This window comes from Sus scrofa, chromosome 6 (genome assembly GCF_054392235.1).
Source record: "Sus scrofa isolate SSC_HxYL_T2T_F1_AM1 chromosome 6, Sscrofa_HxYL_maternal_Yorkshire_Landrace_v2.0, whole genome shotgun sequence".
Taxonomy (NCBI): domain Eukaryota; kingdom Metazoa; phylum Chordata; class Mammalia; order Artiodactyla; family Suidae; genus Sus; species Sus scrofa.
Genome location: NC_139388.1, coordinates 14,167,862 through 14,190,249, shown reverse-complemented (window position 1 = coordinate 14,190,249; position 22,388 = coordinate 14,167,862). Strand labels below are relative to the sequence as shown.

The following is a 22,388-nucleotide window of genomic DNA, read 5'->3' as shown; positions in this document are numbered from 1 at the left end:
GTAACAAACTGGCACTCCGTCTTTTCCCCGGTAGGGAAAACCCCACGTCCACGTAGCTCCTGGTGCTCTCTCTCCTCCTGCCTGGGCACATAGGCGCAACTACAGCTCGGTTTGTAGAGCCAGGGCAAGAAGCCAAGCTCGCCTCAGGTCATGGCTCTTTGCGAGCGCGAACGGAACCGTACCCGGGGCGCGGTTCTAGGGCTGAAGGCTTCCCCTCCAGTCCCGCTCGGCCGCAGCCGGCCACAGCCTTGTCTGAGCAAGCCATCCTGGGCTACTCTGCACCTCCGTGGAGGTCTAGGTATTGAACGTAGGTCTGGGGCATCACAGACCCCACGCACTCGGTTTCCACCGCCTGTAGCCCGGCCTTCTGGGAAAGGCGATCTCCCATCCCCCTCCCCCTCCTGCGCGACAGACTCTCTGAAACCCAGTTGAACTACAGAGCCCACAAGCCCTGGGGCGCGCGCGCTGTCTTCTGGGAGTAGTAGTCCTGGATGCCCGCACTCCTAGCAGTCCGGTGCGATCTGGACTCCATATCCCAGCATACCCATGAGAGCGGGAGGAGGTGGGAGGGGACAGACCAGGAGGATGTGAATGGGGAGGGGGCAGCCGCCCCCCGGCCCCCACCCTTCCCTTCCAGTCCGGCTGGGGTGGGGGGAGGGGTCGGGCTGAGGCGGCGGCGGCGGTGGAGGCGGCGCGGCAGCGGCTCTCTCAGAGAGGGCAGGGCGGGCAAGGGCGGGACTGGCCCGCTGTTGGCGGACTGGGGAGCCGCGGAGCTAACGGGTCTGGACGCAGGCGGCGGCGGCGGCTTTTTCTGAGCTGACGGAGGCGGCGGCAGGAGCGGCGAGCATGGCCCGTGCGACGCCGGGCGCTGACTGAGGTGCGCGGGCGAGATGAGGACCGGAGGGATGTGGGGCGCCCCGGGCCCCTTGCTGCCCCGAACCCCCTCTGCACGGGCAGCTGGCTCGGCTAAGGGCCCAGACCTGCCAGTCCACCCCAGCAACTTCCCCCGGGTCAGGGCGCTGGGCTGCCCCGTGGGGGCGGGGGTCCGCTTGCATTGGCCTCAGTCCCTATTCCCTCCTCCTGCTTCTGTTCTGTACCTCCAACCGCTCCCAGCCCTCCAGGCGCGACTGTTCTACTCGTTGGTGGCAGTCTCCAGCCCTGGGAAGAGCTCCTCGTGCCCCAGTCCCGACTTTAGTCCACTGCCTAGTTCACACCCCGCAACCCCCTTGGGCCCTTCTGGCCTTTGCTCTACCTGGAGACCCCTGTCCCGCTTGTCTTGGCCAGAGCCTGTCTTTGCACCATCAGCATCTCTCTCCTCTTTCCTCTACCTGGCACTGCCCCCTAGCCAACCACAATGGCCCACTTCTCTCTGATGAGACCTAACAGCTTGACCTCCTTCCCACTCTGGGGAAACTGAGGCTAGGCACAAACCAGGAACTTGGCCAAGGCCATGCCCCAGTCCCTTGGGGCTGGCGTGAGCCCTTGCCTTGGCATAGAAGAGTCATTTCTTTCCTCTAGTCCTTCCTCTGTGACTGGACCAAACTTCCCAGCCCCCTGCTGCAGCTGAGCTCACTTTAGTCTCCCCTTTAGATTTTTTCCACTTTTGTTTCCCCCTCTTCCCTCCCCTGTTTCACTTCTGGCCTTCTCTGCCTGTAAAGTCACCCATCTATTGCTCATTTACTCAAGTTAGCCTTTCAATTTTTATTTCTAGCCAACTACCTCCATCTCCCATCTTGCCTCTTGCTTTGCTGCTCCATAAAACACTGTAGAACAGTCTAAGGTGTAGTTGGGGGAAAGGGGAGCAAGGTGCTGGTGGTGGAAAGGGAGTGGCAGCCTCTTTCAGCCAAAGCTGCCGAGGGGGTTTAAGGCACCCTGGGGTCCTTGGGAAGTCATTCCTAGCCAGTCATGCGTACTCCCATCTTGTCTTTGGGACAGTCGTCTGAAAGCTGGTGGTCATCCCTTTCTCTTATCATGTCTGGTGGACTCCTGGGTCCTCCTACCTTGGTGGACATGGCGGTACATGTGAGGAGTCTGAGAGACCACACCCCTAAGCCTCATTCTGCTTCTGCCGCTAACTTTGGAGGGGGTTGCCCGTTCAGGGTAGGATGCCTGGTAGGTGTCCTGAGCTCTTTGTGGGGGGAAGACACAATGTTGGTGGTGATCTCAAGTGTAGAGGTGGGGTTCAGGATTAGAAGGGAAGAGGGAGCCAGGGCTCAGAAAGGTGGCACAGACTTGCCTATATATCTCAGCTTTTTGTCTTCCTTTGGAAGATATGCCTTTGCATGTTCCTTTCCTAGTTAAGTCTTCAGTTTCCCAGTGTGGGGAGGGAGGGAAATCTCAGAGCCATCAGAAAGGCTCTGCAGGCTCTGAGAGTTCCGTTGGGGTCCTGAATGAGCAATCTTGATCTGAACCAGATGGTTCCCTGCTTCAGCACCCCCTCTCTCATCCCTCCCCTCTTGGCTGTGAATAGGACGCCTTTAACCGAGTAACTTGAGAATGGAGGAAGAGAGGCCAGGGGGCCAACTGTCTGTGTGCCTGTTTATGTCTGCATCTGTGCTCACGTGTCAACTTGCCAGGGGCCTGGGGGAGTGACCCTGCACGGGAATGCAGTGATGTGATGTGCTGTGGCATGTTCACAGCCCTCTAGGAACTTTCTGAGCCCAAACCCCAGATAGTGCCAGTTTCAAAGCCACTAAGAACTACTGGGTGTGGCTTCATGGACCATTTCCCCACGAGCCAAACCTTTGGGCTTGAAACATGCCACAGGGTGAAGATCACTCTTCTTGAAAAAACTACCTGCAATTATGAGGAGTCCAAAATAGCATAGAGGGAGGGTTTCTCAAAACTGAGGTTCTCTTTTCCCCAGTGGTGGCAAGAGGAGATCTGCGGGATGGTGAGTGGGCCGGGAAGCTGATTCCTTTGCCTTATTCTACACCCTATCCTGCCTTGTGTATTTGTGTACTTGATTTTGGTCCCTGTTAGATGTTTCAGGTTCTTCAGACGTGTCCTTATTTCTGAAAGATCACTGCTTGGCTCAGCCCTTGGCACATAGTAGGTGATCAGTAATTTGAGTTAAAGCAGAGAGACTTGCAGTTAAAGGTTTAGGACAGAATTTCTCATAATTTACCAGATGTCAGAATCCCCTGGAAAGGTGTTTAAGGCACAGATTGCTTGGCCCCTGTCCCTGAGTCTTCTGGTTCAGGCAGTCTGGGTGGGGCCTAGAATTTGATTTCTGCCCAGCTCCTTGGCCATAAGAGTTGAGAATCACTGGTTCGGGCCCATGACAATTGATTGGGAGATTAATCCATGCAGATGTAAAGTCTTAAGAGAGACTTCCTCCCACCTTGCTCCCCTACCCAGGCTTGTTCTGGTAGCTGCCCTAGATTGGCCTTTTCCTTCCACTCTCCTGCTGCCCAGTGTTGGCTAGGTCAATGGTAGAGTTAACCTGTGGGGCCTGAGCTCCCCCTTGTAACCGAGTAGCAGACACTACCCCATTATCCCCTCCTGATTATTTGCTAGGCCCCACAAAAGTAGGACATTTAGGTACAAGGCCTTTGGAAAAGGGGTGGCTGCACGGAGATGGGAAAGCAGACACCAAACCGCGCAGTCATCTGCCCTGTTCCTGTCCCTCAGGCCCAGCAGGTTGGGGTGTTGGCCATGGCTACACACTGGACAGGATGCCTGGGAATCTCCAAAATTTAGAAAAACAGGAGGGGAGTTCCCGTCGTGGTGCAGTGGTTAACGAATCCAACTAGGAACCATGAGGTTGTGGGTTCGGTCCCTGCCCTTGCTCAGTGGGTTAACGATCCGGCGTTGCCGTGAGCTGTGGTGTAGGTTGCAGACGCGGCTCGGATACTGCGTTGCTGAGGCTCTGGTGTAGGCCGGAGGCTACAGCTCCGATTCGACCCCTAGCCTGGGAACCTCCATATGCCGCGGGAGCGGCCCAAGAAATAGCAAAAAAGACCCAAAAAAAAAAAAAAATAGAAAAACAGGAGGAACCACTTACATTGTGCTTTTACTTTGCCAAGTATTTTCCACCTGTTGTTTTTCAGGAGGTTTATAAGGCAAATGTAGCCCCAGGGGAGGGGATCATGGTTACTGAAGAACAGAGAGATGCACTGTGGGTCACTCAGCAGGCCCAGGGCTCCTGATTCCATCCCTGCAATGGAGCATCTGCTAAACCAGTAGCTGTGAATAGCTGGAATAATGGCTGCCATTCCCCGACTGATTCCTCCTAGCCTGGCACCATGCTAGATGCTCTCACGTGTCAGCTCGTCAGATCCTCCTAGCAGCATTGTGGGGTCTGCATTACTGTCACTCTTTCCTAGATGAAGAACTGAGACCTAAGAACTCAGGAGACTTGGGAGTTCCCATCGTGGCTCAGCGGAAATGCTGATTAGTATCCGTGAGGACACAGGTTTGATCCCTGGCCTTGCTTAGTGGGTTAAGGTTCCGACGTTGCCATGAGCTGTGGTGTAGGTTGCAGATGCAGCTCAGATCTGGCATTGCAGTGGCTGTGGCTCAGGCCAGTGGCTACAACTCTGTTTTGACCCTAAGCCTGGTAACCTCCATATGCTGCGGTTACAGCCCTAAAAAGACCAAAAAAAAAAAGGACAGACAGCTGGTAAGTAGAGGATACAGAAGTCAGATTCAGATCTTTCTGACAGCACACCTCGTGGTCTTTTTTTTTTTTTTTTTTTTTTTTTTATTTATTTATTTATTTTGCTTTTTAGGGCTGCACCGATGGCATATGGAGAGTTACAGCTGCCAGCCTACACCACAGTCACAACAATGTAGGATCCAAGCCGTGTCTGTGACCTACACCACAGCTCACGGCAACACCAGATCCTTAACCCACTGAGCGAGGCCAGGGACCAAACCCACAACCTCATGGTTCCTAGTCAGATTCCTTTCCACTGCTCCACGACAGGAACTCCACATACCCCATGCTCTTTGTCACTGCCTGTCTTTCTCTTGTGGCAACCCTGTAATTGTCCTTGAGGTTTGTCTGCCCCCCGAGCGTGGTGAATTTTACTGAGCCTGGAACTATGGTAGGTAGAGAAGAGAATGATCAAGTCACCTGTCCTCTGGGAGGGGGATAAGACAAGTACATCAGTGTCCACAGTGGAAGACACAAGGTCCACCAGTGGCTTGTGGGTTTAAAGGAGGCAGAAGTCATCCCTGCAGAGGGTTCAGGCCTTTGGGTTGGGCCCTGAACAGGCAGGTAGAGTTCTAGCAGTGCCTGTGGGCTGGAGAGGCGTGCAGCCCAGCAGGTGCAGAGAGAGGCCATCATGGCACTTTCAGGGAGTTTTCTCTTTTGGTTGGAGAGGTATTTCAAAAAGTAGCAAGAAGGAGTTCCTTTTGTGGCTTAGAAGCAACAAACCCAACTATTATCCATGAGGATGCCGGTTTGATCCCTGGCCTCGCTCAGTGGGTTAAGGATCTAGCATTGCCATGAGCTGTGACGTGGGTCACAGACAAAGCTCAGATCCTGTGTTGCTATGGCTGTGGCGTAGGCTGGCAGCTGCAGCTCCGTTTGGACCCCTAGCCTGGGAACTTCCATATGCCGCACATGTGGCCCTAAAAAGAAAAAAGAAAAACTAGTGAGACAATCCTGTTTGGTTACAAGCAACAACTTGACTAACTTCAGCAGGAAAGGGCATCCTTGAAGGGCTGTGGGAATTTCTAGAATCTGAGGAATGGTACAGGACCCAGATCCCCTCCAGGGTCTTAGCATTGGTATGGCAGGAGCCTTTGGCTCAGCCTCTTCTGGGTACTACTGTCACCAGTTCCAGCTGTGCAGCATAATTTTGTTGCCACAGCTTCAGAGTCATTTCCCAGGTCTGGTTGGCCCAGGCTGGGTCATACTCCCTCCCTTGGCCAGGGCGGGGCTGGTGGCATGGTAGGCAGTCCCCAAGACTGTATCCAAAAGCTTAAGTCCCCAGAAGGAGAGAAAGTAGACACTGCAAGAGATCAGTGCAGCAAGGTGCTCGATGAGGACTTGAATTGGCAGGGAGCAAAAGAGGGCTTGGCAAGTTTCTGAGCAGGCAGAGGGCAGATGGGCAGCAAGCAGGGTATGGCTGGGTCATCAGGAGACAAAGAAACGAGGGAGGGAGAAAACTGAAAACTAGTTAGGGTCCAGGTGAGATGTAGTGAAGACTGGAACTTGGCAGTAGAAGTGGAAAAGAAGGGGCTGATTGTAGAGAATTGTGAAAGTAGATATCTTCTGGAACCGACGTTTGATTGCCTGGGATTTGACACTTCACTGCCTGGGTGATGACGTTGGTTCCTTTAGAGGAAATGAGGCAGTCAGGAGGAGAAAGAGTTTGTAGGAGACAATGCGTCCTCGCTTTGGAGGAGCCACATGCAGGGTGCTGATAGTGTACCCGGAACCCTGGTGAGCTCATTACTTCTGACCCTGCTCTGCCAGAGGTTTGGGGCCTCACTGCTGAGGAGGTGGGGATGTGAAGCCCCAGGGGCCTCTGTACATCCTGAAAGCAACTGGGACTTTGTGGTCCAGGCTCAGCACGCCTGAGCTCTTCTGTCTCCATACGTCAGCCTAGGGTGGCCTCCTCCTCCTCCCCCTCCCGCTTCCCCACTCTCAGTTCCCATACCCCAACTTCCCCAGCACAAGTTCCGCAAACCTGAGCCCTTACCAACTAGAGGGCCTGTCCCAGCTCTCTGCGGACCTAGGTTTTAGATTTTCCTCCCTGTCTGCACAGAGTGGTTGTTGACAAGAAGTCCTCACTATTAGGGCAAACATCTCCAAATGACATTGCAAGGAGAGGGTCTGAACTTTGCCTGCTATCTGGGAAAAACAGGCTTTTCCTCCAGTTATGCCAGGCTCACCAGGGACGCCTGTGTTCTCCCAAACCATCCATTCTAGAGTACTTCTTTGTGCTTATTTGTATATCATTGTTGTAATTACAACATATTGCCAATCACTCCTTTGCACTGCCTTTGTGGATCTAGGGCTCCAGGGCATAGGCTGGGCTTCTTGCCACTCCAACTTTCCAGCTGAGAATCAGGGATGTTTCCTCCTACACGAATAGGAGGGACCGAACAGGGTGGGGCAGGAGGGGCAGTGCTGAAGGGTAGAAGGGTACTCGTCCTCATAGATGCTTAGAGAGAAGATCATCTTTCTGGGTGAAGAGGCCTCTTCCCCTCAGTTGTAGCTGTTAGCATTCATATATTTGTGATATTTTGCTGTGAATGCAGTGCACACCACCATGTACAGTAAAGTGAACCAGGGACAAAGGAAATCTAGAGAAAAATGTAATTTTTCTTTATTTCGATGTCCATGCTAAATTTGTATTTCTGAAATAATAATATTGAAACAAAACAAAGAGTTCAGATGTTGAAAAATATCCTCAAACAGCTTCTTCCTTCAAGGGGATGTGAATCTGCAAATGAGGAAGCCCGGAGAGGATAGGAGGTTGACTGACATCACCCCACTGGCTGCTGAGGTGGAGGGGAGCTGGCAGCACGCGGGTTCCTGCCTGGAGGGGCATGTTCTCTGTCCTCTAGTCCTCTGGTTCTCACCTCTCCTTGTATTACCATCTTTGCCCATTAGCATCCTCTCTCCCTTTTCTCTCCTTGTCTTCCTCTCTCTGTTTCTCAGGATGGGAAACATACCAGAGGGACAGAAAGCAGCCCTCCTTCTGTGTGGTTAGGGTGTGAGGCCTGTCCTGCTCCTGAAAGGGAGCTCAAGAGGGCAGGAGCCCTCAAGGTGTTGAGGCATGACCCGGGGACCCCAGAGAGTGGTCCTCACCCTTTCTTTCCAAATCCTTCAGCTGTAAAGTCCTAGCGCAGTGGGCAGGCAACCGCCCCCAGCCTGAGCAGATCTGCACCCTTTTGAGGAAGATCAGCAACAAATGCAAATAGCTAATTGGTCTAGAGGGAACTGCCATGGTGAGGAAAAATCAACAAGCTAGTTATTTGTGTGGCTGAAGGGAATTTGGAGGGGCTGGGGAGGGTAGCGAAGAGGGGTAGTTAAGAAGCGAATTGTTGGGAGTTCTCTGATGGCCTAGCGGGTTGAGGCTCCTGCATTCTCACCACTGTGGCTCTGGTTGCTGCTGTGCAGCGTAGATGTAATCCCTGGCCCAGGAATTCCCACACACTGCCTGTGTGGCAAAAAAGAAAAAAAAAATACAAACAAAACAAAAAACCAAGAGAGAACCTGAAATAAACATTGTGACTCTCATGAAAAAAAAAAAAAAAAGAAGATTGTAGAAAGAGGCACAGGTGAGGGAATTGGGGGTGGGGTGGGGTTTCCCCTCCCTGCTCTGTCACCCCCACAGCTCCACCCTCCTCCTCCACTCCCACTTCCTCCTTCTTTTTTTTCTATTGAAGAATAATTGACATAAGGCATTATATTAGTTTCAAGTGTACAACAAAATGCTTTGATATTTGTATACACTGGGAAATGTATACAAATTAGTTAACATCTGTCACCATGCATAGTTAAGACCTCCTTCCTTCTATGTGGGGGGTCCCTTTGAGTTTGCAAGGGACTTCAGTAGACTCTCCCCTGGCCTGTTAGTGGAGTTCCCCCCAAGTGCAGTTGGAAACAAAATACCAATTATTTCATACTCCTGGTGAATCGGAATGAGAGTCAGAAGGAAATGAAAGTCTCTGTGAGCCTGTGCTGAATCCTCTGCCGAGCAGGTGGAACAGACCGCAGCCGGAGGCACTGAGGCTGTGTGGGGAGGTGGGGAGGGGAGGGAGCCTCTGAGATCCTGCTCCCTTTCTGTCTTGGGTTTTCTCGGGAGCCATTGAAGTCTGGGCCACAAGGGACTGTCCAGGGGTTGGCCTTCTCTCGGTTTCATCCTGTTTCAGAAGGTTTGGTATTCCCCCTGGACCTATACCTGTTAGCTTCTGGCTGGTTCCTGGGGCCTCTGGCATGGCCCGAGTCCCATGGGTGGGGGAGATAGGAAAGCCCAAAGAGGGTGCAGAGGCATGGGGACCCTATTCAGGCTCTTCCTAGTGTGGGGGAGCCAATATTGGCTCTTCCTTAGACAGGAAGATGCTGTGAAAAAGGAACACAGTAAACAGTTTTTGTCAGGGAGGTCCAGCCCAAGGCCGAAGTGGCAGCTGATGGATGAAGGGATTTCCTCAGTGCCTGAAAAGCAATTCACGCTTGACCCCAAAGCAGCAATAGATAGATGTGAGCTCAGATCTCTCAAGCGGCCTTTCCTATGGTTAACATAGACGGTACCTCACCCTTCTTCACACATGGGTGAGGTACTGCAGAAGGTGTCCTCTGCCCTTGCTGCCCACCCACCATCCCAGCACGTCCTGCCCATCCCGGATCTGTGGGGCTACCCTGCCATTCATCCTTTACAAAACAGTAGGCTCTCTGTTGGCACAAGGTGGAGACCTGGGCTGGATGAGAGCCTCAAGGCAGTTCTGTTTGGCTCTTCCAAATGGGAAGCAACTTGTTTGATGATTTTCACAGTGCAGGGCCCAGTCTGGTTGGGTATGTACAGGGTTCTTGCTGTCTTACCTACCCACAGAGGTTTTGGTGCTATATGACCCAGGCAAGTGTCTGCCCTTCTCTGGGCCTCAGAATCCTCATCCCCTGAATAAAGAATTTGAAGACCTGGAGTTCCTGTGTGGCTCAGCAGAAACAAACCCGACTAGTATCCATGAGGTTGTGGGTTTAGTCCCCGGCCCCGCTCAGTGGGTTAAGGGTCTGACATTGCCCTGAGCTGTGGTGTAAGTCGCAGATGTGGCTCAAATGGCACGTTGCTGTGACTATAGCATAGGTTGGCAGCTGCAGCTTCAGTTCGATGCCTAGCCTGGAAACTTCTATATGCTGTATCTGTGGCCCTAAAAAGCAAAAAAAAAAAAAAAAAAAAAAAAAATTTGAAGGCCTGTTCAGGAATTTGCTCTCAAACCATCTGGTAGACCCAACAGGGGACACCATATCCTGAGTGAGGAGGTAGTGCTGGGGGCCCGGAATGCTGCCATGCAGTCCAGGCATCCATAGGAATCAGTTGATCTTTCTCCTAATATTTAGATATACTGACAGTGGCCATCCTGCTCTGGCATCTCTCTAGAGAGCTTGGGCTCCTGCAGCCAAGGGAGCTGTCCCCGGGCCTCCTATTGTCCTCATCCCCACCTCCTAACCCTTGCTCTTGCTTTGTCCTGGGTTCCAGCAGCAAAACCTAGCTGGCCTCGCATTGTATTCTTCCATTCCTGCACTGGGCGCCTGTTAGGCCCTGGGGTTCATAGGATTCCCATTTCTTTCTGCTCTGAGTCCCCTCACTTCCTTATACCCTGGGCTCTGCTCTCTAGCAAGGTTTTTTTTCCCCAGAGCCAGCACTGGAAGTTGGATCACAGGCTGATCTTGGGAGGTGCTGGATCAGCAGCATTAAGATCTCTGGCTGGTCTTCTAGGAGTTGAGAACATGCCTGGGAGGGGGTGGTGTAGGGTTTCTTAGTAGAGGGGAGAAGAAAGGCGGTGAGGCAAAGGCCTAAACTAAAAGGTCAGGGGACAACTGGGGGGCACTGAGGAGACCAGTTTGGGTAGAATGTAAGGTTTCTTGGATCATTGCCCAAGAAGGAGGGGCAGGACGCAGAGGTCTGGCCGAGAGTTAGGCCCCAAGCCCCACCCTGGCAGGGAAGAGGGCCAGGCTTTCCCAAGGCCAGGCTGGTTACCCAGGAGTGTGTTTGGAGAAAGTGTGGGAAGGGTTGTTAATGACTGTTTGTTCTCCACAGGCTGTGAGGCTGCCAAGGGTCAGTTCGATAAGAGGGAAGAGATAGACTCCTTGAGTTTTATCCTCCCGACAGCTGCCTTCTCTCAGCCGGCCCCACAGATACTGTCTATTGTGGCCCTGCTCGTGCTCTGTCTCCGTGCCTTCCTGACAGTCACAACCCCTGGCTTCAGCCCTGCTGCGCTTCCCCTGCCTGGCCGCCAGCTCCCGTTCCATCTGTGGTGAGATCAGGTCTGCACTGGTGAGATGGAGCTGGTTCTGAGCCTGACATGGGGGTGGAAAGTCGCCCCAGGGTGCAGCCATGGCCCTGGGCTGAGCAGTGCCTCCCAGACTTGTCTGGTCCATTTTGGTCTCATGATTACCCTGCCACTCAGCCAGTAAGACCTGGGCTCCTGGGGTGTTGAGAGAGTCCCACCTTTGCCCCCGGAGCTTTGGGAGTCTGCTTGTTTTGCTGGGAGGAGTGGAGATGAGGATCTGATGGGAGTTGCACTGGGGAAGATCACTTTGGCTTCCCTGTGGAGAATGAATCGTGGGGGGGAGTGTGTTTCTGGAGTAGATCTGGGGCTGTAGTAGTTGAGAGGTACCGTAGGTGGAGGATGACAGTTCCTTGGATAGAGTGATGGTGGCTGACGTGGAGAGAAGTAGGAAGATGAGAGACTGAGGTGGTCAAAATCAGGTGGCGTTTGTAAGAGCCTTTTTTGCTGAAGGAGGCTGAGGGAAGGAAGGGGCATAGGTGACTCGCAGGTGTCAGGATTGGATGCATGACGTCCCTTTCCCAGACACTGAGGATACAGAAGGAGGGTCAGGTTTGGGGGCTTCAAGCATATGTGAGTTTGGCTTGGAGCAGGGTGAGTTTGAGCTATGTTTAGATACCTCTAAGGTATGGCATCAGAGGGGTGGCTTCCAGTGGGGTAGATGGGATAGATGGCTTTGGAGTTGAGGGGAGTGTCTGGCATCATTTGAAAAGCAGAACATAACTCACTGCGTTGAGAAATAGGTTTGGAAAGACAAGGAGTGAAACCTAGGGTCCCGACTATTGCATTCCACACCCAGGGTCATCATCTCTTTCCCTGACCACATCAGCTAGTTCACGTCCCAGCTGGGCAGCACACTCCCCTGCAGGGTCTTGTTCGTGGTAGGAGGACTCTGGTGGTGAGTGGTGCTGACCCCAGGCCACCCAGAAAGGCCATGCATGTCAGTGCCTCTCTCACCATCTGCATATCTGGGCAGTGTCCCCAGCTGGAGCAGGTTGTGGGTTCTAGTCAAAACTGAGTCACTGCTGGGAATCTCAGAATCACCTCTGTTCCTGTGGGCTTGTGGGCCCCTGAGGTGGGTCAGCCTATTAAGGATGGGGTTTTAGGATCAGGTTCAGGGCAACGCTTCTGTATCAGATGGCAGGCCGTACTGTAGTGGCTTTCAAAAATTCTTTTTAAGATGAAATGGAAAATGGTTTTACATGTGTGCAAGATTTTATCTGTTGGCCTTCTTCAATTACAACAGCCAGATATTCAACTCAAAGTGTTTTGAAAACAGCACATTAAGGATCCAGCCTTGTCATTGCAGTGGCTTGGGTCACTGCTATGGTGCAGGTTTGATTCCTGGCCCAGGAACTTCCACGTGATATAGGGAAGGCCCCCCAAGAATGAAGGGAATCCAGTCTGTTAATTCATACCTGAGGGAAGAGGAGGGGCTTAAACAACATCCATCTCACCCTGCCCTTCTGCATGGTGAAGGTGTCTCCAAGCAGTGCGGGCCTCCATCTTCTCAGAGTCCTGGGTTCACTTGGAATCAGGGCCCTTGCCCAACTCTGGACCAAGTACTGTGGCTGGGTGCATTTGGGGTTCTGATTGGCCAGGCACAGAGATGGAAATTTGTGAAGAGGTAATTCCTCAAAGGAAGATGGGGTTGTCATCCATTCCATTCCATTCTTTTTTTTTTTTAATTAAAGTATGATTGATTTGCTTTAAATTAGTTTAATTTATTTGTTGTGCTGATTTCTGCTGTGCAGCAAAGTGACTCAGTTATACACATATATGCATTCTTTCTTTAATGTTCTTTTCCATTATGTTTATCCCAAGAGATTGGATATAGTTCCCTGTGCTGTGCAGTAGGACCTTGTTTATCCTTTGACGAGGTAATAGTCTACTAGCCCCAGACCTCCTGTCCATCCCTCTCCTGCACCTCCTTCTCCTTGGCTGCCACAAATCTGTTCTCTGTGTTTTTGAGTCTGTTTCTATTTTGTAGACAGGTTATTTTTGTGCCATATTTTAGATTCAACATATGAGTAATATCATATGGTATTCATCTTTCTCTTTCTGACTTCACTTTATATGATAATCTCTATTTGCATCCATGTTGCTGCAAGCCAAAGTTCCTGGACTAGGGGTCGAACCCACATTCTCATGGATGTTAGTTGGGTTTGTTACCACTGAGCCACAATGGGAATTCTTTATTGTAGTTTTTATTTGCATTTTTCTAACAATTAGTGATGCTGAGCATCTTTTGATGTTGGCCATCTGTATGTCTTCTTTGGGGAAATGTCTGTTTGGATCTGCCAATTTTTTGTGTTTTTGTGTTGAGTTGTATGAGCTGTTTGTATATTTTATTTCTTTTTTTTTTTTTTTTTGACTTTTTTTTTTTTTTTTGTCTTTTTGCTGTTTCTTGGGCCACTCCCGCGGCATATGGAGGTTCCCAGGCTAGGGGTCGAATCGGAGCTGTAGCCACCGGCCTATGCCACAGCCACAGCAACGTGGGATCTGAGCCGAGTCTGCAACCTACACCACAGCTCATGGCAACACTGATTGTTAACCCACTGAGCAAGGGCAGGGACCGAACCCGCAACCTCATGGTTCCTAGTCGGATTCATTAACCACTGCATCATGACGGGAACTCCTGTTTGTATATTTTAGAGATTAAGCCCTTGTTGGTTGCATAATTTGCAAATATTTTCTCCCATTCCTTAGATATATTTTTTTAATAGTTTCCTTTGCTGTGCAAAAGTTGGTAAATTTGACTAGGTCCCATTGGTTTATTTTGTTTTTATTTCTATTGCCTTAGGAGACTGACCTAAGAAAACATTTGTACAATTTATGTCACAGAATGTTTTGCCTCTGTTCTCTTCTAGGGGTTTTATGGTGTTATATCTTACATTTAATTAGGTCTTTAAGCCATTTTGAGTTTTTTTGGTGCATGGTATGAGGCTTTGTTCTAACTTCATTGATTTACATGCAGCTGTCTAACTTTCCCAGCACCACTTGGTAAGGAGACTGCCTTTTTCCATTTGTATTATTTTTGCTTCTTTTGTCGAAGATTAATTGACCATAGGTGTGTGAGTTTATATTCTGTTCCATTGATCTAACTGTAACAGTACCTTGGAGGTCCCGTCATGGCTCAGTGGTTAACGAATCCGACTAGGAACCATGAGGTTGCAGGTTCGATCCCTGGCCTCACTCAGTGGGTTAAGGATCTGGCGTTGCCATGAGCCGTGGTGTAGGTTGCAGACGAGGCTTGGATCTGGCGTTGCTGTGGCTCTGGCGTAGGCCGGTGGCTACAGCTCCGATTCGACCCCTAGCCTGGGAACCCCCATATGCTGCAGGTGTGGCCCTAGAAAAGACCAAAAAAAAAAAAATTTGTACCAATGCCACACCATTTTGATTACTGTAGCTTTGCAGTATTATCTGAAGTCTGGGAGAGTTACCTCCTGCTTGTTTTTTTTTCCTCAGGATTGCTTTGGCTATTCTGGGTTTTTTATGATTCCATATACATTTTTGGATTATGTGTTCTAGTTCTGTGAAAAATGTCATGGGTAATTTGATAGGGATTACATTAAATCTCTAGATTTCTTTGGGTAGTTTGGCTATTTTAACAATATTAATTTTTCCAACCCAGGAGCATGGAATATCTTTCCATTTCTTTGTATCCCCTTTAATTTCCTTGATTAGTGTTTTGTAGTTCTCAGCATCTAAGTCTTTCACTTTCTTGGTCAGATTTATTCCTAGATGTTTTGAGGTTGTTAACCATTTTAAAGATAACATGTATTGAGGCTATAGGCAAAGACTCAGTGTGCATGTCAGAATCACCCCTGTAGATAAACTAACAAGGACTTACTGCCATTTATATTAATTTCCCTTTTTAAAAACTGAATGCTCAGAGTTCCCTGGTGGCTCAGTAGGTTAAGGATCCAGTGTTATTACTGCTGTAGCTTGAGTCACTGCTGTGGCACAGTTTAGTCCCTGGCCCTGGAATTTCTGCATGCCATGGGTGTGGCAAAAAACAAAACAAAACAAAAAAACCAAACCCAAACCCAAAACTGAATGCTAGAGTGTAGATGAGGACTTAGAATCATTGAGTTATTCTATTTACAGATCAGGAAGTGGAGATTGAGAAATTTGCCTAATATCCACCAGTTGGTAGAACTGAGTTTAGAACCCAGGTCACCTGACTTGTATGCTGAGGCTCTTTCCATTAAGAAGTGGCATCTTGGAGTTCCCGTCGTGGCACAGTGGTTAACGAATCCATCTAGGAACTATGAGGTTGCGGGTTCGGTCCCTGCCCTTGCTCAGTGGGTTAACGATCCGGCGTTGCCGTGAGCTGTGGTGTAGCTTGCAGACGCGGCTCGGATCCTACGTTGCTGTGGCTCTGGCGTAAGCTGGCAGCTACAGCTCCAATTCGACCCCTAGCCTGGGAACCTCCATATGCCTCGGGAGTGGCCCTAGAAATGGCAAAAAGACAAAAAAAAAAAAAAAGAAGTGGCGTCTTTTAGGGAGGAGCTCCTCGGTGTCCCAGCTGCCCATCCACAAATGTGATTCATCCCCTGGACTGCAGGGCCAAGTGCTGACATGGGCAGGTTTTGGCAAATGATCCCTTTCTCGTGGTGGCCTGGAGCCCTCTCTGTGGTAGATGGTTTTATGCAGGCCTCTGTCTGAGATGCGCGTTCAACCAGGTCCCAGTAAACAGGTGGCACTGGTCCAACTCTGACCACTTCTGCCCTGGTGCTGCCTCTGTTCCCTCCCTTCTTCTCCCCTGTCACCTCAGCTTCCTGAATGTTCAGCCTCCTCGGTATTGTTTTTTGTTTGTTTGTTTGTCTTTTTAGGGCCACACCCAAGGCATGTGGAAGTTCCCAGGATAGGGGTTGAATTGGAGCTACATCCACCAGCCTACACTACAGCCACAGCAATGCCAGATCTGAGCCACATGTGCGACCTTCACCACAGCTCACAGCAATGCCAGATCCTAAACCTACTGAGCAAGGCCAGGGATTGCACCCATGTCCTTGTGGATACTAGTCTGGCTTGTTACTGCTGGGCCACAGCAGGAGCTCCCACCTCCATATGGTTTCCTGCTGGGGCCTGGATAAGGAGGCAGCTCTAGGGCTGCTGTGCTTTCTGGGTTTGTTGGGGTATTTCCTGCTGGGGAGGGTTGTATTCTTCTGGCTTCTCCCTTGGAAGAGAATACCCACGTCAGTGGTGCCAGTTTCATGTATGACAGACAGATAGTGTGATTTTGATCTCAGTTCACCCATCACCTCCAGTTTCTGAGGATATAGATGTTTGACCCAGCTTGGCAGAGCCAAGAATGGGGTGTTGGAGAAAGAGCTCTGGGCTTTGATCCCCCACCTTAACAAGAAGAGACCTCAAGTTCAGTCTGACACAGGCTTCTTGCCTGGAGTGTGTCACTCTCCTGGAGCCTCTGGTCAGAAAGGAAAGGCTGTCCCTGTGAGTGTGAGGTGTATATTAACAAGGTGCTGGAGGCCCTGGCAGCTTGGGAGCTTCTCCCCTGCTCCTTGGTGCTCAGTGAGCAAGGCACAGCTCTTCTGACATTGGGACTGAATTTCTCTTTCATTCTGACCGTCACCTCATGCATCTTTCCTCCTGCCCTTCAAATATTTGCTGACAGCCAGTCTTCTCTCCTGAACTGTCTGCCACCTCAGACTGGCCAGAGCACTCTGTCTGCCCCGCATGCTTGGCCCACAGGCTCCCTGGTCCACCTGTTTCTGTCTGGGGCCGTGTTCTCAGAACTCAGCCAGCCTGGGTCAGACCTTCTCTTCCCTCAGGCTTAGCCATGGTGTCTCCTCTTGTCCCTGCCTCCCTCCTCTCTGTGAGGCTGAAACTCAGTAATACATAGAGCTTTACAGCTTAGTCACCACATATTTCATCTCAAAGGGGACTGAGGTGAGCAGGGCAGACATCATCACACCCATTTTACAGATGGAGCACCTGAGGCCCAGAGAGGTACGATTTGCTTAGACGCATAACTGTCAAATAGCAGAGCCAGTCTGGGAATCGAGATCATGTGGCTTTAGTCCAGAGTTCCCTGTAAAACATTAATTCATAGATGCATGTTGTGGTGGGGATGCCCCAACGGGCTTGAAAGGAGGCCCTGGGCCCCACCTCTTCATGGCCTCCATGTCACCCCTGCACAACCCCAGACAGGCGCCATCCTGTTGGCCATCCCCTTGTCACCCCAGGGTTTGTCATAAAGCCAGACAAAAGATACTGTCCCTGGGGACGGTCGTGATGGACCCCCTCTGCGTCTTCCTCTCCTCCTCATCTCACCAAACTTGCCGACAGTAATGCATGTCATGATGGATATCAGTTTAGCAGGAAGTGGCTAACTTGGGCCAGTTTCAGGCGGATGATTCACTCTTTGAGGATGGGTCTGGAGGACTCCTTGTTCCCCCACTCTCGCCCCCCTCACCCGGGCATGAGGGGCAGGGCAGGGGGAAGGCTGCCTTGGCTTTCTTCATGGTAGCTGATACTGTCACTTTCTTGAGGTGGTAAAGTAGATTACCTCCCTAGCAACCTTGGGGGTGTTCTTTCTTGCCAGGGGTCCTGCCCGAGTCAGTCACAGTGTATCATCAGGTCCTCAGTGACGAGGAAGGTGGCTCAGCAAAGCAAGGGAGGAACGAAAGCAGGTGTGTGCTGGCCTCTCTAGTTTACCATCTACCTGCTCTCTGCCTCCTGGAGCTGAATGATAGTGACGGGCTGAATGGTAGGGATGCTTCCTGTGGGGTTGGTGCTGGAAGTTACCCCATGGCACCAGCCTGGGCACAAGCTCAGGGCTTCTAACTGTAACTCCCAAGATCTCTTTTGGAAAGATGACTCCAGAGGACACTGGCTGAGCAAGGGGCTCACTTCTGGGCTTCTCTCTACTTCCACTCCCTGGGGAGAGAGGGGACATAGCTTCCTTTAATCTCCTGGTCTAGGCGTGGATGCAGACACCTCCTTTGGGTTTTCATTAGCATAACTGCCACAGGCTGACCTTTCCAAAAGACATTACTAAATATAAAAGGGAACAAAAGAAAGCTAAAGATAGGGTGCACGAAGAATAAAAACATCCTGGCTCACAAAGTACAGGTTGCTGGCTTGTTTCCAGGATTTTCGGGGTACACTCCCCTAGGGCCAGTGCACCTCTGCATGCCTTGCTGCCTGGCCTGACCTGTCTCCCTGTCTAAGGACCCCTGGGGCCCATACCACTATGAGTCCTCTCCAGAGCAGATGGGCCACCTCCTGGCCCAGTGCCTGTCCCACCCTCCTCTGCTGATTGGCTGTGAGGGAGTATGGCTCCTTCCCGAGGTCCCCCAGGGAACTGGCACCTCCATGACTATACCTATAACAGTGCCACCTTATTATTCTTGGTAAGCCTTATAATGGGAACCATCTCCTGACATGGAGCTCAGGCCCCAGCTTAGCCCACAAGCTGCCATAAAGGGCTGATGGTTCTCCAGCATCTGATCTTGGCAGGAGTTGTATAAGCCTCACCACCTGGCTCCTTCTTCCCACTGGGCCATAAGAATAGAAACTGATAAGCTGGCCTGGTTGATGGAGTGCGTTGGGGGAAAAGATTGTTCTGGTTTAAAAAAATACAAAAGAACACTTTGAAGTCATCTGGTCTTGATAAAGGGAGGAGATAAACGCCTGACCACAATGTAGAGTTTCCAACCCACAGCCCCACCTCTCCATCCTGTCTGGCATGTGAATGGGGCCCTGGAGCCTGACAGCATGCTCAGTACTCCCATTTCATACCCAGTGTTCTGATGAAGCCACAAAATATCAAAAGAACCGTCACCTGACAAGGAAATGTGGGGGCAGGGTGGATAGAAAAAGGGGGGTTGTTGGCCAACACTTAGAGCTGGCTGTAGGTTGGAACTCTTTAGAGACATTTACCCTGAGAAAGTAGGTCTCCATGGCTGTTGCCTGGGATGTCAACTTGATGGCATTGCCTGGTCCCAGAGGCTCTGGCAGACCTTTTACCTGCAGGGTTTGAAAAGGGGCCATGAGGTTTGAAAAGTTCCAGCCAGAGGTCATACCACCCCAGGGGAAGAGGTCCTGGGCTGAGGGCAGAGGGCCCTGTTCTCACCTGTACCTGCAAGTGTGATGCTGGCTCTAGTGAGTATGTACCTCTGACTTTGCCCGGAGCTGGAGAGGGAGAATCCCAGAACTGGAGCATTGCTTCCGGACCCTCACGTCCCAGGAGCTCTGTCAGCCTTCTCAGGGGCTGGAGCTTGTTCTAAGGGGTTGGAGCTTTGGGCCAAGCCCATCCCAGTAGGCCCAGGAAGAGCCGGTGTCTGCTATCTGGTTGTTGACGGCCTGGAGTCCTTCCTGCTGAGTCCTGCATATGCAGTGACTGCACAGACTGCAGTCCTGCAGCCTTGTCAGCAAAGCACCCATCACCCTGCTCCCTGGGCCCCTTTCCTGCAGGGTCACAGTGCGGGGGGGTTAGGTTATGACTTCTTCCCTCGCATTCTTTGTCCCGTCCCCCCATCCCACAGAGGATGTGGGCATCAATGCTGGAGTTTTAAGTTGAATCTTTCGTCTCTGGGCCTGGGCTAAGGCCTGGCTGGTGTTTTGAGCCACAGAGATTGTGACCTGGAAGCTTCTAGAAGCACAGCTTCTCCCTTCCCTAGGTGGGCACTGGCAGGACTTGTATAGACCCTAGCTCAGCCCCTCTCCATCAGCCTTCTTCAGGGTGGGCAGCCTTCCAGTGCCCATAGTGCAGGGAGGAGAACCCAGTCCAGGACCCACGCAGCTACGGAGCAGGCTTGGGAAGGGGCGAGCAAGGGCAGAAGCACCAGTCCTGGCTCCTCCCCAGAGGTGAGGGAGGGAGTGATGAGATTCAGGAATTCCTGGGCTTGCTATCTAAGAGGGCTGGTTGGGGGTTAAGGAGGATGGGCCCTGCTTCGCTCTGCCATTTGTCTGAATCACAGCTCCTTTAGGACAGCATTTGCCCTTTGCCCTGAGCCCTGGAGCTTCCTTTTGAGTCTGCGTTCGCTGTCCCAGGAAGGTGTCTGGATGTAGTGGGCCAAGCTTCCACTGGTTGGTCCCCTGCCACATGGGTGTATGGGTTGGGGAGGAGGGGTTGAAGGTTACCTGGAAAAACCATTTAACCTTCCCTTTCACCCAGTTCTGGCGAGGGCAGTGCAGTTCAGTGAGACTCTACTAACCTGTCAAACCGGTGCTAGTCCTCCCAACCCAGGGTAGAGGATGTGTGTGCATTTGGGGGAGCCAGCATTGAGGAGGATTGAATTAAACTGTGTTTCTGAGAAGAGCAAGCAGGGCTCTCTTTGATAAGAATGTGTTGGGCAGGGGAGGTCCCATTATGGCTCAGCAGGTTAAGAACCTGACTGGTATCCATGAGGATGCAGGTTTGATCTCTGGCCTCGCACAGTGGGTTAAGGATCTGGTGTTGCCATGAGCATAGGCCACAGATGCGGCTGAGACCTGGAGTTGCTGTGGCTGTGGTATAGGCTGGCAACTGCAGCTCTTGATTTGACACCTGTCCTGGGAACTTCCATATGTTGCAGGTGTGGCCCTAAAAAGAAAAAAAAATAATAAAAGAGTTGGATGGGAAGCATCGTCCCTTTCCCAAGGGTCTATAAGTTGAAGATGGACTCACCTCTTCATTCTTGAAGCCATCGGCTGTGCCCACCACCAGTGTTCTAGCTGGTGGGTATGACTCTGTATATTACTCTGGTTTTGCCACTCTGAAGGCCTCTGGGATATGCCCTGGAAATATGTCACCAGCTCCCTGCTCTTAGAGGGAGGGGCCAACAGTTGGGACCTGGAATGCTGGTCACTGGGGTCAGCTGCCCTTGACATAACCTTGGAAGGGCAGCCCTCCTGGTGGGGGGGGGGCGGCTGGCAAAACCAGGCTGGAGGGGCTTGTGGAGAGTCCTCTTAACAGAGGAGCCCATTACTTGCTCCTTGACAGAGTGGGAGCTGCAAGGCCAGGGAGAAGGGCTTTGCTAAGGGGTCAGCGATGTAGCTGTACAAAGAGGGAGAGCCCATTGCTGGCCTGGGAGATGAGGGTTGGAGTCTCCCACTCCCTCGTGCAATAAATATTTGTTGAATGAATGAACATATCCTCTGTTTTCTCTTGAGATTCAAAATACACCCCCAGACATCCAGGCAAGTTGCAGAAGGAAAAGGAGGGCCCGGCAGCTTTTCTGCAGCTCTTCATTATACATCTCTGGTATGTCTGAGATCTGAATCTTCAACACTGATGAATAGCCAAGCCACCTGGCACTTTGAACCGTATCTTTAAAGGGAATCAGAGCAGACTCTAAGCATCATAGTCCCCTGACCCTTGGAGGTGGTGGGGTCAAGTTTAATTGCCCTTGGGAGGCAGCATTGGGCAATAAGGTCTAGACCTCAGGTTCTCTGTCTTGCTCTGGGCCACCGTTTATTCATCCCACTCCCTGCTTCCTCCAGAAGTCCCCAGAGAAACTTAGATTTCTTTTCCAGTCTCTTCTCTTTGGGGTCTTCCACCCATTTCCTGCCTCTCTGAGGCTTTCAGCCCTGTGGTGGAACTCTTTATTAACTTTGTCTTTTCTAGAATCTTGCTGCCAACCTGTGTCTAGAGAGCCACAGAGGTGGCCAAGTATGGGATGGACTTTGGTGAGCTGTTTAGAACTGGCTCAGGGCAGGCCTCTGTTCTGTGTAGGGGGGACAGGTAACAGGCTCCTTGACCCACAAACTCTGCCACAGGATGGACACAGCCTGGAGGTGAAGGTCCTTGGGGCAGAGCTGGCTCTGACACTCCAGGTCTACACTGCCTACTCCACCTCCCTGGAAGCTGCCACCGTGGGAGTAGTGCCTGTGGTTAGGCAGAGAAGGAAGCTCTGGAGCAAGACCCTGGTGGTGCTGCCATGGGGAGAGGTGTGCTGAGGAACCCATGGTGCTTGTGCAGCGTTATGAGGCTGCACCCCAGAGTTGGCTGAGCTGGGTCTGGACTAACAGAACTGGCCCTCAGCCTGCCCAACCCAGGAGCACAGGTGCTGAGCTGGGAACTTTGCAGCCCTTATCCTTCCAACGCCCTCCAAAATAGGTGACCTCAAACTTTACAGATAAGGGCTCATATCAGAGAGGTGAAATGGTTCATAGCTGACAAGTGGCAAAGCCAGAATGTGAAGCCAAGTTTTTCTAGGCACTTTCTTCATTTGGGGAGGGTTGACTGGAAAGGGACTTTGAACTGGAGTGAATGTGGTGAGATCTGAGGAGTCTGAGGTAGGGAGGAGGGACTTTACTGGCAACCTGTGGTGCTGAGGGGAGCGGCCCATCCTAACTGCCCTGGAGTGTCTCTGCTGCCAGAAACTTGAGAGCACACCACGTCAGCCCTTCCCTCTGTCTAGGAAGCTTCTTTGGCTTTTATGCACTCACCTTTCCTATTGCCT

General features: G+C 51.4%; 1 protein-coding gene across 33 annotated transcripts in view; it reads left to right on the top strand.

The window, feature by feature from the left end:
* Positions 1-658: 658 nt before the first annotated feature.
* The window catches only part of ST3GAL2 (ST3 beta-galactoside alpha-2,3-sialyltransferase 2), a 54,090-nt gene continuing 32,360 nt past the window's right edge, over positions 659-22,388 (top strand). For 16 of the 33 annotated variants that reach the window (XR_014805510.1, XR_014805509.1, XR_014805508.1 and 13 more), the window contains exon 1: positions 659-877. The gene's annotated coding sequence lies outside the window, so the exon portion shown is untranslated. Of the gene's footprint in view, positions 878-10,721; positions 10,949-20,519; positions 20,662-21,096; positions 21,188-22,388 lie in introns of all 33 variants that reach the window. The other 17 variants (XR_014805506.1, XR_014805512.1, XM_021093800.2 and 14 more) reach the window with 4 other exon arrangements.